Here is an 18,116-nt window from a genome sequence, read left to right on the forward strand (position 1 = left end):
GAGAGACCCGTCCCTTACCCCGTTACATCTCCTTTGCTTTGCCCTGGCATAACCACCATCTTGCCTCCCCTTCACTGGTCCCTTGTTTGCCTCCCCTCTTTCTAGGGTTGCCTGACCCGATTCTGATTGTCTGGGCGGTTCTGGTTGTGTCCTAGGTAGCCATCAAGCACGTGGACCGGGACCGGGTTTCTAACTGGGGAGAGCTGGTAAGTGTCTTGGGCAGGGATATGTGCTGTGGCTCTGCATTGCATGGTCTTGGCTCTGTAGTGAAGGTGTCGTAGGTGTCACGGAGTCCCCGGGCGATGCTCTGGAACTGCTCCCCACAAAGCCAGTCAGGACTTTGGGGAGCCTCCTCTCCCTTGGAGCAGACTGTCTGCAGGGCAGGAAGCTCACACGTAGCATTCAGTATGTGCCCGTCCGTGTGCTTCCCACAGCGAGTCCATCCAGTCGGGGTCCTGGGGAAGCCAGAGGGTCCTGCCCCCGCACCTTGCAGTCAGACGTGACTCTCAGCCAGCCAGTAAGACAGAGGTTTATTTAGATTACAGGCACACAGACCAAAACAGGTCTTGCCAGTACAGACCACAAGACCCCCCCTTAGTTAGGTCCATCTGGGGCCCCAGGGAGGCCACAGCCCCACTGGGAGGCCCGAGCCTCCTTGGGGTTCCCCTCCATTTTCCAATCAGCTTCCAAAAACTACCAAACCCCCTCCAGCCCCTCCTCTCTGGGCTGTGTCTCTTTCCGGGGCCAGGAGGTCACCTGATCTCTCTGTCTCCAACACCTTTAGCATCCCCTTGCAGGGGGGAAGGGCCCGGCCATTAGTTGCCAGGCCACAGAGGGTCGGCCAGAGCTGAGGCCCCCCCAGAGTATTCAGAGGGAACCTTAAAACCAGTCCCACTACACCACCAGTCCCTCTCCCCCCTTCGAGACCGAACTGAGTGGGGTCACTTCAGCCAGTGACCTGGGGAAGTTCGAACCTACCCATGTTCCCAGGGATGCCCCAGCATCCCCCACTTTGTGGGGGAAGAGTTGCACCAGGCCCTTCCAGTTTCCTGCCCCCCGTTAGGTCGTGGGAGCTCGATGGCACCCGTAGTCTGCAGGTGGGAAGGCTTATGCGGCCGATGTCCTTTCCCCACCCCAATACCCCTGGGGTTCAAGCTGGGCTGGGGTCTTCTCCCCGCGTTCCAGTCTGGGGGGCTGTGATTTGGGCTCTCTTGGTTCAGACACCCCCCCTTTTGACCTTGGCCCCCCTCTGGAAAGGCTCCTCTGTGCTGAGCCAGGGTCCTACAGCCATTTTCCCCGTGTCCCGGCCTCCCTCCCCCTCTGGCTGGGGTCACAGGAGCGGCAGTGCTGCCAGACATGAGTAAACACCCCAGGCCAGTAAAAGTTCTGTAGCAGCCTCTGCTGGGTACGCCAGGTTCCCTGGTGCCCTGCGAGGGGGATGTCATGGGCCCGGCACAGTAGCTGGTGGCGATACTTCCGGGGTACCACCAGCTGCCTCTTGATCCCCCCGACTCCATTTTCCCTGGGGGAGCCCATTCTCGGTACAGGAACCCCTTCTCCCACAGGAACCTTTTCTGGCCACCTCCCCCCATGGTCTGTACCCCACTGAGGTCAGCCAGGTCCCTTATCTTCCACAAGGAGGGATCTTTCTGCACCTCGGCCTGGAACTGAGCAGCTGGGGCAGCGATGGAGACCTGCTCTCTCTCATCGGCTGGGTCTGAAGTTGCAGCCTCCTTGAGCTGTGTCTCTGGGCATTCCTTCCCCACCAGGGCAGGGTTCTGCTCCTCGGGCAAGGTACCCTCCCCGAGGTCAGGGTGCAGTGTCCCGTGCAGGCTTGGGCTACGGGTCACAACCAGTATTTTCTAGACAATTGTCTAACCACTCTTAAACTCTTTTCTCCCCTCCTCCATGCCGGCCACCTCTTCAGGCATTCACAGCCTCCAGCATCCTGCACACTCACATCCGACAGCACTCGGGAGAGAAGCCTTTCAAGTGTAGACACTGTGGCAAAGCCTTTGCCTCCCATGCGGCCCATGACAGCCACGTGCAGCGCACACACGACAAGGACAAAGGCTGCACTTGTACCGTGTGTGGCAAGAACTTCCTGGAGCAGGAGGAATTCCGATTCCATATGAAGTTCCACGCCGCTTTTTAGCCAGCAGCCCTGCGTTTGGAGCTGCATGTAGCTGTGTGGGTGTGTTTGGTGTGTACGTTTCAGAAGATAAAATTCACCCTTGTGCTGGAGAGGAGCCCAGGGCCTAGGCATCATTTACATCCCCTCATGGATGGCTTGAGTGGTCTCTTGGCCTTGTGCTGGGACTTCCACAGGGGTGTCCCCGCCGATAAATGTCTTATGTGAGCATGACCATGAACGTTTTTGTGCTTCCAATGTGATGTCTCCATGGACTGTCCAGAATGATGTACAGAAACTCCTTTGGCTGTGTTGTTACCAGGTGTGTTTTGTAAAACCAGTGTAGTCCATGTTTACTTTTGGGGCTCTGCTCCAGTTCAGAAGCTTATTTTCCCCTATTAACCAGTTATTATTTTATGAAGTGTATCATTCCAGCCATTTTGACGCACGTAAGGCACAAGTCTATTTTTGTGAATGAGTGTGAGCTGGCTCTGATGTGTATTGCCTGTTCAAGTAGGGCATGTGTGTTTCTGGGCATTTAGTCCCTTTATTCAGTGGCATATTGGCTGAGAAAAACGCTGGGGACGTCCTGTTGGGGCTAGACCATTCCATGCAGGGGCAGAGTGGAGCCCACATATCCCAGGAGGAGCAGCAGGAGACAGTCTGCTTCAGGAAGGCAGCTCCCAGGCATGTAAAGGGTACCTGCTTGCTACTAAATAGTTGTGGGTTACAGCACAGTGGCCACCCAGCTCTGCTGGCCAGTGCAGGTGGGGATGGAGCTATGGTTTTGCCTCCTTTCCATCTCTTTAGGAGAGTAGGGTGGAGGCAGGCCCTGAGCTTCCCAGATGGAATTCTGCTGGCTCCTGCGTGAGTCAGTCACATAACTGGGAGAAGGCTGCATGCAGCTTCTGCTCTGTGCAACCCACGTGAGGCATGTCTATCCAGCAACTAGACACCCATGGCTGTGCCAGCCAACTCCTGCTCATGGAGCTCAGGCTGCAGGGCTGTGTCATTGCTGTGTAGAGTTTTGGTTTCAGGTTGGAGCCTGAACTCTGGGACCCTCTCATCTTGCAGGGTCCTAGAGCCTGGGCTCCAGCCTGAGCCTTGAAGTCTAACCAGCAATGAAACAGCCCTGCAGCCTGACCCCTGCAAACCTGAGTCATCTGGCACAGGCCAGCTGCCAATTTTTCTTTGCTGTGTAGATATACCCATAAGGGCCAGGCACACTCTGGCTGCGGTTCTTTTATGTCAGTACTTTCCCTTGTCTGTATGGCAGAGAAATGTTCTATTACATCAGACCATGTCAAGGCAGGTAGCATCTTTGAAATCCTTTACCTCTTGTGCTGTTCTGTATAGGGATCACTTGGATCCTGACACTAAAATCCGTAGCCTTTTCTACTTTCTCATTTTGTGTGCTTACTGCATTATTATTATGGCGCTGCTATTGGATGCTTGGGTTGTTTGTTGTTTTTAGTGTAATTCAGGTATAACAGAGCTTATGAAAACCCAGTTCTGCTACATTAGCAGAGTCCCCTATCTCAGTTACAGCAAAGGGCACATTGGTTTAAATATAAGCTCTGAAGTACAAGATGGGCGCAGGAGTTCTTGAGGTTGTTAGTTTTGAGATATATGCACTGAGGGTCAAATCCCACAAACTCTCTGATTGCAAAATTCCCACTGGAGTCAAAGGGAGTCCCACATCCTGAGTGACGACCTGAAGACTTGATCCTCCATTTCCTATTGACAGGGGCGGCTCTAGACCCCAGCGCGCCAAGCAGGCGCGTGGGGCGGCCCTTTCCGGGTGGGGCGGCATTTGGCTCCGGTGGACCTGCCGCAGGCATGCCTGCGGGAGGTCCACCGGAGCCGCGGGACCACGGCACCCGCCGCAGTCATGCTTGCGGCAGGTCCGCTCGTCCCGGGCTCCGGTGGACCTGCCGCAGGCATGCCTGCGGGAGCTCAACCGGAGCCGCGGGAAGAGGGGACCCGCCGCGGGACTGGGGAAGGGCGGCGCAGCGCACCGCGCTGCTTCGGGCAGCCTGATTTCTAGAGCCGCCCCTGCCTATTGATGTTGCAAATTGAGGTTTCTTCAATCCATCATTGATTTTTCTTAAGCAAAATTGAAGCCTTTGTTTATATAACTCTAAATGACCTCCAGGGGAGCTGTTGGGTGCTGTTAAAAAGCCCACTTATTTAGGCAGCTAAGTATGGATTTAGGATATTTACTTCAGGTTCCTATTTTTAAAAATCTTGGCCGTGTGTGTGTGTGTGTGTGTGTGTTTCTTTTAGTCCTTTTCAACCCTCTTGAAACTAAAGAAGGGCCCAAACTAAAACTCGAGATCTGCTCCCTTACTCCTTCTCAGGTGTATCCTGGATCCTGATCTGAGTTTTACCAGTGGCCTGTTTTATAACAGATGGAACCAATCACCCTTGATCAAAAAGATCCCAAACTTTGGAGAGTCCAAAATCCAGATTATGCAGCCACATAAAGTGAAATCCAAAGTCCTAACAGAATTTTTTTTCTCTCTTCAACACACAGGGTGAAATCCAGTCTGGTGTAGAGGCTCAGCAAAAGGCGTATGCACTAGTTATGTCCTGCTGAAGCTGGGGGGTGCAGCAGCCTTGTGGTAGCCCTTTGCACCAGTATGAATTTCACCCACCGATTACCTGTGACTGGGAAGCTGCGATTCTTTCTTTTACTTTTTAAAGAAAAACAAAGAGAATTGAAACCTTTGTTTAAAAACCTCTTCCCAGCCCAGTAAGGATTTACATGGACTTTGCACACAAATAATGGAGAAATATGGATCACATTTTGAGCCTACAGATCTGGACCGTGTCCCTTTTAGTCACAGAGCTAGAAAAATGTTGCTTGCTTGTTTCATTGACACTAGCCAAATAATATGTATATATTGATTTGCACTAATATTTCTATTTATTGTTGCACACTCATGGTTTTCATGGATAAAAATCTTGCAAGGAATATTTATAAAATGATTTAATTGTAAATGAAATGTTTAGGTTCAGCATTAGGCAATCTAGTCAATAAATATTGTATATATGTGTAGGGGAAAGTGGATGAAGGTTTTGTTTGTTCTGGAATATTTTGCACATATTTTGGTACCAAAGATGCTGATAGCATAGAAAGGACACATTAAGAGCCTAAGTGCTGAATTGATGAAATTCCCTCCCATGCAGACAGCCAGCACGGAGCTCATACATTACTCAAATCATGCTGAAGTATAGTTGGGGGGTTTATATGGGACTTCACTTGCTGGCCCTCTACACAGAGGTGATTTTCACCCTTATAGAGAACTCCCATTCACAAAAATGGGAGTTTGGTGTGTGAAGAGCTTTTTGGTTCAGGCCCTTAATTAACTCAGGATTCTATGAAATCATCAGCTACCTCAGCAATGAACCAAATGTGTCTGACTTACTAAGAATTAGCTAGAAGTGCTGTGAAATGCATACAGATAGTTTCCCGGGTAGGTAACGCTCACCATCGCACATTATGTGAGGATTATTTATGGAACTGTGGGGCCTCATTGTTTGTAGTCCTTTAGTTGTCTATACTTTCCTCTGGTAGAAAGTTACACTCTGTATGAAACCACAAGCCGTGGTTTTGAAACTCTGCTATAGCGCAGTTTTATCAAACTGTGAGGGGGAATGCGATTCTGATAGTAGGTATCCTGTTTGTTATATTGCATTTCAAACCTGTAAATCTGTGTTTTTATGTTAATTATTAAGAATGCTACTAATGCAGAAAGCACTCAAACTAAATAAATGCTATGAGGTTCTGGCTTTCAGAAGAGGGCTGCAGAGTTTCTCCATTTGATTGGTAATACATGTATTTACATTCTAAATCCTTATACAGAAATATAAAATGAAGCAATTGACATCTTGGCAAACTCAGCTAAATGCATCTTGAGTGTAAATCACACATCCCTAATACAGCTGGAGCAGCTGGTCTCTGTGCTGGGAATTAAGGGCTGGCTAGATGGCAGTTGGCTTCAATGGGAGATGAGACTGCCAAGCACTTTACAGGAATGGGCCTAAATGGATATGCCTGAGTTCTGGCCACTGAATCATAGATCCAGCTTCCTCCCCATTGTGAATCACGTGATGATCCCAGGCTTATGCCAATAAAAGCCTTTTGCCACGCGGAAATATATGTGTGGAGAATCCCAATTCTACCTGCAATTCCCATTACACAGCACCTGAAATGCAACTGTCTCTGGGACGGAGGGTGGCAACTGACCAATGCACTAGAGTGGCAGAAAAGGAAATAAAGCCGCGTGGCTCTGCAGAACACAGCAAGCGTGAAAGTAGCTTGAATTGCTAGGGTGGGACAGGGCTGTCAATTCTTAGTCTCTGCCAGGGGAAATGCAATGATTGTCAAAGTAAGCATATGCACATGCATTGAGGTTCCTGCAGCGTAAAGCAGGAGAAAGATGAGGCTTATATTAGGGAATGCTCCTTTTACCTTCTGTAGTCTATGCATGTCCTGTTTGTGGACAATGTGCTAATGTTTCCTTCTAGAGGATTTAAATAGTAAAATAATGTTTGCCCCTTCTGTTGAAATGCTGCTAGGGGGCCTGGCAAAAATAGCCCCAGACGGCTCAGCTGCGAATGGGATTTCATGTCCATGTATTGGGGGCAGGGGGCAGTGTTTAGGGAAGGGTGTGCTGCACTTTTTCATCTGGCATGTTCTCCGAAGGATGTAGCAAGGCACTTGCCATTAAAGCAGCTGTGCTGTTTGTCCCATGTAAGGGAGAATATTCATGACAAAGGCTAACTGTAAAGTCTCAGGATCCTTTCTCCTGGGATTATCCCAGCTGTTAGATCCCTTTGCACCAAATAATTAAATTATGCTAGCCATATCTGAGGTAATACATAAAAACACAGCATTTCTATCCAGCTGCCTTAACAGAAACTAGGAGGAATCTTTGGTTAACATACACAATTGTATGTTCCATATCCATGCAGATCCTAGAGGAGGTTTGCCAGAGAGTTCTCTGGGAGCAGGAATCTGGCCCAATACTGTAGCATCCTTTTAGCTCAGGTGAAATGACCATGGGACTTGCCTTATCACACACAGCTTGTGGTGTTCTGCCAATTTTTGCCATGTCTGTGAAGAGAGGTGCCTGACAATGGGAGGGGTAAGTAAAGTCATCATGATAAATCTAACCTTTGGGAAACTAATTGATTTAAGTGCTTTGCTTCATCTGTTATAAAGGTATTTTAAATGCTAAATGGGAGGTGATCTAAATAGAAACCAGAGGGTGATAGCAATCTCAGCCCTTCCCTTGGGTTTCAGGGGCAGGGGAGTGTATAACTTCTGAAAAGGCACAATGTGAATGACAATAGAGAGACTACAACAATAAGATGGTCCTAAAGCTCTGCCTGACAAGTGCAACAAAACGAAAGCCACTCCAGTGACATCTGCTGTCCTTTGGCTGTGTCCAGCATGTTACCAAATGTTCAAATGCTTTTTTTTTCTTCTTCAAAGCACTGTCCTGTATTCAGTAGGGGAATGAGTGAAAGATGTAGGCAGTTAAGTATCGTGGAAAGCAGCTTAGTGAGTTACAGATAATGCAGCAAACAAATATTGATTAAGGCAAACTGTTCATTAAACAAGGGAAATCATTCTACCTACGGGGCCCGAGTGTGGGGTGTTCTCTCCACCTGACAGAAGTTTCTCTGCAATCTCCTGTTTAGCCCTACAAACACTTGGAAACTTTCTCTCTAACAAACATGCTAACTCTATCTCTCTCTCTCTCACACACACACACACACACACACACACACACACACGCACGCTATATCTCTCTCTCACTCACACACATACAAATTATATCACTCTCTCTCTCTCACAAACACCTCTCTCTCACTCGCACACAAAAAAATTTCCACCCACCCTGCCCAGCAGCAAATACAGGAGCAGTGGGAGACATACAAACTGGTTTCCTATTGCTCTGCTGACAGTCCAAATCTGGCATTTCCATAGAGACTTGAACAAACCATCTAAGTCCTCCATTCAGCTGTCATCCATGTACCAAAACAAAACAATTTCATTTAGAGATCTTTCCCCCAATTCTCTCATAAGTGACCATGGGAAAGTAAAGAGACAAGGTGGGTGAGGTGATATATTTTATTTGATTATCTCACCCGCCTTGTCTTGCTAATATCCTGGGACCAACACAGCTACAACTACACTGCATACATGGAAAAAGTAAGGCATGAAATCACTGGCACATATTCAGGTGGAAACCCTCTACAAGGAAGAAAAATCAGGCTACAGATTCAGTGGGAAATGTCCCAGGTGTTAGTCTGATGCCTGATTCAAAACCTGATTGTTGCTTTTAGAACAACCAAATCCCACAGTAGCAAATAGGTACCCACTGTGTTCCTTCCACACCTGATTCCATGGCATTCTGATCACAGTGACTAGTGCAATACGGAAATGTGGATTAGATCAAATACATTCAATCTTCTTCCCTCCCTGCTCTGCTACCTTACCCCCACCCCCACCGCCAGTGTTTAAAAACACAGGCTTGGAGAAAGAGATGTTGATCCTCTAACCCCTCCCTGATCCTGGCAGGGTCAGTACCAGACATTCCACTGTGGAACCCCAGGCAGCACCTGGTGTAATGGTGAAAACTCTGTTACTGTCTGGGTTGTGTCACCTTGTAAGTAGGGTGACCAGATAGCAAGTGTGAAAAATCGGGACAGGGGTGGGGGGTAATAGGAGCCTATATAAGAAAAAGCCCCAAATATCGGGACTGTCCCTATAAAATCGGGACATCTGGTCACCCTACTTGTAAGCCACTTAGGCCAAGATTTTAAAAAGTGACTAGTGATGTTGGGTGTCCACCATAAGACATCTTAAAGGGGACTGATATTCAAAGAGTAGGTGCCCAGTACTTTCTGAAAAGTGGGCCCCTTTGAGGTGAGTAAGTTGGGCTCCCACAATGTGAGGTATGCAGAATCACTTGAATATCCTGGCCTTAACTTTTCTGTTCCTCAGTAATATGGAGCAATAATACATAGCCCCTGTTTATACCAAGTTTCTTAGCATTGGTGTAGCTACATCAGTTTAGTCACACTGGTAAGAACCCTGAATGTAGCTGAGTGGGAAGCAGGTTTGCATTCCTGAGACTTTTACTCCAGTTTATCTCAGTAATTTGCCAGAGTAAATCACACAGGTGCTAGCCCCATCTTGCACCAGATCAACCCAGCTACAAGGTGAAGATCGAAACAGCATCTCTACATACATGAAAAAAATCTTCAGTCTAGACAAAGCCTAGGGTCTGAGAGCCTTGGGGCAGGGACCGTATCTGCCTATAGGATTTGTACAGCGCCTCGTACAGTGGGTCCCCTATTCTGACTGGCAACGGTGGACACTGCTGGAATATTAAATTTTCATGCTGATCCTGTTTACCCTGCAGGGGACTAGTAGGACATCGTTCAAGCCTTTGAGATTCTGCATGGAAGGTGCTAGAGAGGCACAAAATAGATCATCCTCACGCTGCAAAGGGGACAGGGAGGGAAAGCCATTCTCTGTGGACTTCGACTGCCCACAGAGGTTTGCAGACTAGTCAGCAGAGATGCAGGAGTTAGAAAAATACATTTCATGGATCAAAAAACTAAAATCTAAATTAGCCTTTCAGTAGTAAAGAACATTTCCTCTGTCCATGCCAGCTTACTGGATGTATTGCCACTGTTGGATTTAACTGGGCCTATTTTGAAGCATCTCTATAGAACTAGGGTCACTGTAACCATTAAAATCAATATTAAGCCAAAGAGGAAATGACCCCGGATTATAGTTAAACAATAGATCCACTTCAAAGGTATGATTCTCTTAGGTGACTTCAAGATAGCAATCCTGTGAGAGGGACTGGGCTGAACTCATTCTGAGTGTAAGCCCAGGGAAGTCAATGGAGTGATATTGACCCAGTACATCTCTGTGATTTGCTGTACAGGGCAGCAGACAAGACACCAGGCCTTTTGGCAAGGTGGTAAGCACTGTACTCTGTGTGGTTTTAAGGGAGTCTGGCCTTTGTGCCTTACCTCCTCCAATCTGCTCCCAGTGCTGACTGGGGAATGATGACACTCCCTGGAGACGATGTGTTTGACCCACAGACTCGCTCTAAGTGGCCTACCTGTCAGTTTCCAATTTCAGCCCCACCTTACTGTTTACAGGAGTGCTTGACCACTAGCTGACATATTACCTGTATTGATTCTCTAATAGCTGTCAAGGTGGAGAGAAAGACTATTCTAAAGACAAGCGCTGAGCTCTTAGCTGAGTGGGATCATAAATGCCCCGTTAAAGGTTTCATTCAATAACAATCTTTACTAAAGTAAATGGACATCAGTGGCCTCCCCCTCAAGCCCCCTAATGCAAGGGCCATTATAAGAATGGGCAGGCAAGCACTGAAGCAGACTTATTTCTGCAGTATCAGTTTCAACAAACATTTTCCAACGATTCCTTTAATGAAAAGCTGATTTTTTTTCAGGGCCATGAACCACCAAGGAAATAAGCAAAGCATCCATTCACCTTTTAGAGCTCGCCAGGTCTCCTTACGGCTGATTTCAGCAACCACATCTGTCAGTATGTAATTACAGTTTAGAAATGTAGCACTGGGTAAGAAAGCCGGTAGCAGCGTTAGCTGTAGTAGTAAATATGTATATTATAGTGGCAACCAAAGACCTCAGTCAGCATTAGTGCCCCATTGCGCTGGGTACTGCACAAACCCAGGAAAAAGACAATCTCTGCCCTGAAGGGTTCGCATCCTTCTCTAATATGCAACCACATAAAAAATATAGACACGTGGTCAGTGCTGGCCTAACTCTGCTCCCTCTGAAATCATTTAAGCAGCCAGACCAGTGCTGAGTGCTTTTGAGCCTAGTGCATGGTGACCCTGATCCAAAACCCATCGTAGTCAATGGGCGTAGTTTCCATTGACTGCAATGAGCTTTGGGCCTTGGCTCAGCCCCACTAAGAAAATATGTGTAAAGTATTATTATATTTATAAGGCCATGTCTACACTACCCTTTGTATTGGCAAAACTTAAGTCGCTCAGGGATGTGAAAAAAACACACCCCTGAGTGACATAAGTTTTGCTGGCATAAGTAATAGTGTGCACAGCGCTATGTTGGTGGGACCGCTTCTCCTGCCGACATACCTATGGCTGCTCGTGGAGGTGGTTTTATTGTGTTGATAGGAGAGCTCTCTCCCATCGTCATTGAGCGGCTACAAGAGCGATCTTACAGCGGCGCAGCTGCATCGCTACAGCTGTGCTGCTATAAACCCGCTAGTGTAGACATGGCTTAGTCTGGCTAGATTTTTCCATTAGCCCCCTCTGCTGCCTGTAAGCATTAAGCTCTTTCCTTTCCTTGTCAGCTTAAAAAAGACATAAGAATCATCTGAACAAAACTGTATCTCAGTTACTTGTCTGAAGACCACACAGGGGGAAAAGTCCACAGTGAAAATTAGATATGAAAAAAACCACATGGCAGAATTCTTGCCATTGTTTAATTTTTGAAGCAGCTTCAGAATGTAAGGCTAACTAAAATAACTGTTAAAATGTTTTAAATCGCCTCAAACCATCTGTGTATTTGATCAATGGCACTTCAGTTTAATTATGTCTGTTGTGTGGATGGACTATACCCTTGTTTTCTCATTAAAAGCAATAATAAGAAAATCAAAAGTGTTATAAAGGTCTTGTAAACTTTACTCATTTTCTCTCTTTTGAATCTGTGGTTTGGGGCCCAGTCTTTGGAAGCAAGAGAATTTTATTAATTTAGTACAAATTGTAAATTTCCAGTTCTGAAATAGTATTAAAACATGTTACATTTAAGACAGAAAATGTTAATTTGTAGTTTTGTAATATGATTTTTCTACAAAAAAATAAAGTGCACCTCAACTCAGCTCTATAATACTAAGATTAGAATAGACACTAAAGTGTAGGCTGCCACAAAGTTATAACCAGAATATTAAAATCAAGCAAAATCATTCAAAGACCCTCTTATTTGCTTCTTTTAATCCACAATATACTATGTGTTGCATTAATACTCCCGTACTATGTGTTACATATAGTCCGTGTTTTGCATATATACTTGCCCCTCCTACCAGATTATAAATTAAATTTGATTTACCTCTTGTGATATAACCACATATTTAAAAAAAAAATCTTGGAAGATTCAGGAGTATGATCCTGTGGTAAACCAGCAATATTGAATTGACGGACTATTACAGAAAACAGATACTAGAACAAATCATTATTTTCATACCTGATGTTATTTCTGTCCTTGGTAGCTTTAATGTGGTAAAAGTTAATGGCTGCAATGGAGTTCACTACTATTGTGGTTTCTTTTCAAGAGATACTGTGGCTTTAAAACCATGTACTTAGTGCCTGCAGTTTATTTCCAAGCACAACTTGAAAGGATGCTGAGCAGATGACTTTACAACAATGACAGATGGTTGGCACTCTTCTTGTGGGGCTGCTGATTACGATTATGTTCCCTCTAGTGCCCAGTGGAGTAGTCACTGACTCACCCTTCCCAACCTCAGTTTTTGAATTGGCATAAACTGTATTGTACCTTTCTTGATCTTTGTTGTGTTTCTAAATATGGGACAGTCTGTTTAAGTGAAAGCAAAGGTCTCTGAAGACGCTTCCCTGGCAGCAGATCTTGAGGACAGATTAACTATTTTCTCATACTGATACCCATGATACTAATCACGTCAGCCATATCGTAAGAGGCTCATTCACCTGGACATCTCCCAATCTGATATATGCTATCATGTGCCAACAATGCCCTCTGCCATGTACATTGGCCAAACTGGACAGTCTCTACACCAAGAATAAATGGACACAAATCAGACGTCAAGAATTATAACACTCAAAAACCAATTGGAGAATATGTCAACCTCCATGGACACTCAATTACAGACCAAAAAGTCGCAATTCTTCAACAAAAAAAACTTCAAAACCAGACTCCAATGAGAAACTGCAGAACTGGAATTAATTTGCAAACTGTCACCATTAAATTAGGCTTGAAAAAGACTGGGAGGGGATGGGTCATTACACAAACTAAAAACTATTTCCCCATGCTAATTTCCACCACTACTGTTACTCACACCTTCTTGTCAACTGTTTGAAATGGGCCATCCTGATTATTACTACACAATATTTTTTTTCCTCCTGCAAATAGCTCACCTTAATTAATTTGTCTGGTTAGAGTTTGGTATGGCAACCCTCATCTTTTCATGTTCTCTGTAAGTATATTTCTTCCTACTATATTTTCTACACCATGCATCTGATGAAGTGGGTTTTAGCCCATGAAAGCTTATGCCCAAATAAATTTGTTAGTCTCTAAGGTGCCACAAGTACTCCTCATGCTTTTATCAGTGACCCTAAAAAACTAGAATGCCTTAATCTTAATAGCAGAGTGCCTATTGTCCTTTATCATCAGAGTAAACAGTAAAGAATCTTAAAAAGAAATAGATAAAGATAAAACAAATAATCTAGTGAAGTCTGTCATTCCCCACCCTTTCATTAAAGACCTACAGAAGTACTCAACACCTTGCAGGTTTGAGCCCTGTGATTCTGTGTTGCAGCCCCAAAACAATCGTCCATTATGGAAAACCTACTCCTAGAGCATGGAAACACCAGCGCTTACATGGACAAGAACAAAAAGTTCACGTTTATGGGACAGAGACGGCATATATGAATTGTAACAAAACTATAGAAACATGAGGTTCTGTGGTTGCTCATCTTCAATACCTTCTGCACAAAGAGTGGCCCAGGAGAGATGGGGAATGGCTGTTTTGTTCGGACCCTAAGTGGCATCCAATAATGCAGGAAGGATTTGGATTCAGATGTGTGAAGAAAGGAATATGACAGGCTTGTGGTCACCTCCATGGGGCAAAATGTAAACTAGAACCCAACATCCCACAACTATAACAAGTACAAACTGTAACACAACATTTCCTGCATTTCTAACCTTGTGTTAATTTGTACCTGTTATCAATAGGCAGATACAATATACTTTCAAACCACTGATTGTGCCTGCTACCTCAATGTTCAGTAGTTAAAGTTTTTTTCGCTTATGGGCATGCTTTTTATAGCTTGCATATCAACATGGAAAGAAGAGCTGCACATAGTTCTTTGTATCTGCAGTATTTTCTTTTATTTGTTGATTGTTACTTGAAATACAACTTGTTTTCTGCAATACTGGCAACAACTCGAGATGTTTTACCAATAAGCTCTTTGCCAGAATGTAGAGACGTTGACATGGGAATTGGGAGTGTAAATCCCCCATTGGTTTGTTTATCTAATCTCTGGATTACTTCATGCTGTTCACTGAGAGAAAAACATGAGTGAAACTAAAACTTAGACTTGGGGGAAACTGAAAACTTGACAACTATATTAATCAACAAATATTACTTTTCCATTAATAAAAAAAGAGTCCAGGTCCTCAGTTGTGTGTAAATTTGGCCCCAGCTCCCCTGGTCTGCAGTTAAGTCTATGACTGACCTACACCAGCTGAGAAATCGGACCAAAGACCTTGTAAACTTTTTTGATTAATGAGATAGCTGCCATGTCATTCCCTGATCAGAACTTTTCAGAGCAATAATTTGGTTCTGGCAACACCTCACAGATCATGGATTATCACAGGTTAGAAAGAAGTCAAGTTGATTTCTCTTACCTTTTGTATAAATTCTATAATTCTGGATGAATTACAGATCTGTGGAAACATTGTCAAGCACCATTATATACCCAAACGTTCCACTGACCTTACTATGGCTCATTTCTATTTAAATTCACACAGTATGTGTAATAACATGGTATGGGACTGTTAAAGCAAGACTAGTTACTTTTGGGCAGCGCAATCTAGAGAGTCAGAGCTTTTGGGTTTTTTTCCCATCTCTGTAATGGATGGCTTACCAAAGAGCCCTATATGTGTCAAGGTCTGAACAGTTTTGGGACTTAACCTCTCTGGGTTTGTTTACCTATCTCAAAGGTTGTAAGAGACTCTTCTGGGAACTAGATCCTGTCTCTCGGTGGCATGGCATGCTATATCATAAGAATGATCAGGGTTGGAAAACGGGAACCTCAGGATGGTCATCTAGTCCAACCCCCTGCTCAAAGCAGGACCAATCCCCAAGTTAACTTCAAAGCCACCTCATGGTGGCAGTACATTAACCACGTAACTAACCGCAAAAATATTTGCATTGAATAAGAAATACTTGACCCTAATCGTGAACTGTAACTTTCTGCACAGCCAGTATTAAACCATATCTTTTCAACCTGGAATGAGTGCGGTTTGATGTCTGTGAGGCTAGTTGGCGCAGTCCGTGCACTCTCTTTCAGAGCCCTAATGAAGATCTACACTCCCATTGTTTTCTGAGGGAGTTTTTTTCCTGGTGAGTACTACAAAACTTGGCGCCAGTTCAGGGAACATTTATCAGGAAACACTAGATGCATACCTGAGATCTCTGTGGAATTCCCCATCCCAGTAGGTGGAAAGGAAACAACATTCAGAGTTCGTCAGTACAAAAGTGAACACCACCTCTGCTGGTTGTATAGGGGATAGCTCTAGCTCCTAGAGCACAGCATGGCCTAGGACTGGTAGGATTACTGTGGACTGGAACTGTGGAGATGTGGATTCTATTTGTGGCTCTGGTCTGCTAGGTGATCCTGGGCAGGCCACTTCACTGCTCTGTTGCATCAGTTTCCCCATCTGTAAACTGGGGAAAATATTACTGCCCTCCTCTGTAAAGCTCTTTAATATTTACTGATGAAAAGTTCTATAAAAGAGTTAGGCATTATTTATTATTAAAGTTAGTGGATCTATGCTGGTTTATATCAGCTAAGAACCTGGTCCAAAGATTTTGCATTACAGTAACTATTGCATTTACAAGCTCTTTTCCCTCCATAAGATGCTTATCTTACTGCACAGCAAATGTCTCAAGGTTATTGAAACTTGATACAGACACTTCGGAGGGGGGTGATTAGCTATTAATAGGAAGAATACCATTTATTTTAGCTTTAAATGTTTCTAGTCTGAAAAGTGACTGTACAAATATATTTGCAGATCCCTTTAGCTAAAAGCTCTCAACGATTTCTGTATCAAATGTGCTTCATTTACACACAAAAAGTTCTTTCCAACTTCCAGCTCTGCAAACTCATGCTTGGGTGTTTGAATCAAGGTGGATTCCTTCCATCTCATTCATCATCACCAATGATAAAGCAACACCTGTGTAATCCCATTGTCTTCAGCTGACTGGCATTTAGCAACAATTGCGTTGGTGATGCATAAGAAGGAAGCAAATCCAATAATGTTGGCTCTCTGGTTAACAGATTTACAAAAATCAGTAAACATTTATTTCACTAAAGTCAGCAGATACACCGGGGGGCAAGTCTGACTAGCATCCAGAATACCTATTCTGGAGTAAAGTCACTTTTATTCCAGAATAAAATATCTACATGGAGGAGTTCTACTAGCTGTGCTGTAGTCAGTTTTCCTGTATAGGCAAACCCTAAGTCAGAGCAACAAGAAACAAACCATTAATGCTTTACAGAGACAAGGTGGGTGCGGCAATATCTTTTATTTGGCCAAGTTCTGCTTGCAAGAGAGACACGCTTTTGAGCTTATACAGAGCTCTTCCTCAGGTCTGGACAGATATTAAAAGATATTACCTCATCCACCTTGTCTCTCTAGTATCCTGGGGCCAACACGGCTACAACACCGCATACAATTAACACTTTACAGCAGCTCAGTCTTAAATAGCAATAAGATAACAGTGTTTGCTTCAAGCGAATCCTCTCAAGGTCTATGGCAGCCAAGAACTTCTCTCCCTCATAGGCAGAAAGAGGTCTAACCATGCTAAAAACCATCTTATTACACATGGGAAGATCCTCTAAGGACAAAACTTACCTCAGTGCCCAGGGGTAAGCTTCACCCTTACAGATGTGAAAGTAGAATTAATTATATTGTAAAAATAAGAATGGATTAAAGAAATGTTGTATGTACCTTTAAGCAGAAATAAAAAATGTTGAAATACAGGTGCCAGGAAAAGAAACATTAGGCATCAACAAGGGTGCTAATGGCAAAACATTAACAGAAGATCAGTAATAGTAAGGAAATAAGATATGCATACCTAGCCCAGGTAAACTTATCTGATTCAAATTTATATTATTTGCATCATTCTGTCAAATCAGAATTTTTTCTATAGTGCTACTTCTTTAGTGCTAGTGCATCAGCATTACAGTGTGCTTAATTAAGTTAAACTGGTTTTAATAACGTGAATGTGGCAAGTTTTCCAATACTGTATGCTTATATTTGTGTTGCTAAGAGCAGATCAGGCACAGGGGCACCAGTTTAATAATCTTGCCTAGGGCACCAGAAATCCTAAGGACGGCCCTGTTTGAAGTGCTAAGTGTAGCCACAGCCGGGCGCACCATGAGGCTGCCAACGGCCGGCCCCAGCACTGGCCAGACCTGTGGGCTTGTGCTGATCTCCGCTGTGCTGCTGCAATCCATTTGCGTGGCGGTGACTTTCCTTTCCTTCACTAATGAGCTGAAACAGGTAAGTACCACGGCGGCGATCTAGGTTGCTGGATCCAGCACTGCTCAATCTGCAGGCTGATTTGGCCAGCCTACAGGCAGTTCCTCGTTCTCTCTCTCACTCTCCCTGCAAATCTAGCCACGAAAAACCAACGCATCGTGTGTGCCCTTGTCCTGCTCAAAGGAAGGTTGTATGGGTTCCTGCACGAGTGATCCGGTTCCCACTGACGGCAGTGGCAAAACTCCCAGTGTTTGCAGGGAGCAGGATTGGGCCCGAGCTGAACTGTAGTGTGGCAGTGTTTATTGTAGCAGGCAGGGCCGGCTCCAGAGCCCAGCGGGGCAGCCGGTGGACCTGCCGCAGTCCCCTGCAGCAGCGGCGGCGGGGGGGGCGGCAGTCATGCCTGCGGGAGGTCCACCGG

The 18,116-nt window shown here is 45.0% G+C and overlaps 2 pseudogenes; both read left to right on the forward strand.

Annotated features, from left to right (window-relative positions):
• LOC123361163 overlaps positions 1-2,155 on the forward strand; it is a 62,347-nt pseudogene extending 60,192 nt beyond the window's left edge.
• A 15,438-nt stretch (positions 2,156-17,593) lies between these two features.
• LOC123361164 overlaps positions 17,594-18,116 on the forward strand; it is an 11,751-nt pseudogene continuing 11,228 nt past the window's right edge.

The sequence above is a fragment of the Mauremys mutica genome, unplaced genomic scaffold (assembly GCF_020497125.1).
Source record: "Mauremys mutica isolate MM-2020 ecotype Southern unplaced genomic scaffold, ASM2049712v1 Super-Scaffold_100395, whole genome shotgun sequence".
NCBI classification, from domain to species: Eukaryota; Metazoa; Chordata; order Testudines; family Geoemydidae; genus Mauremys; species Mauremys mutica.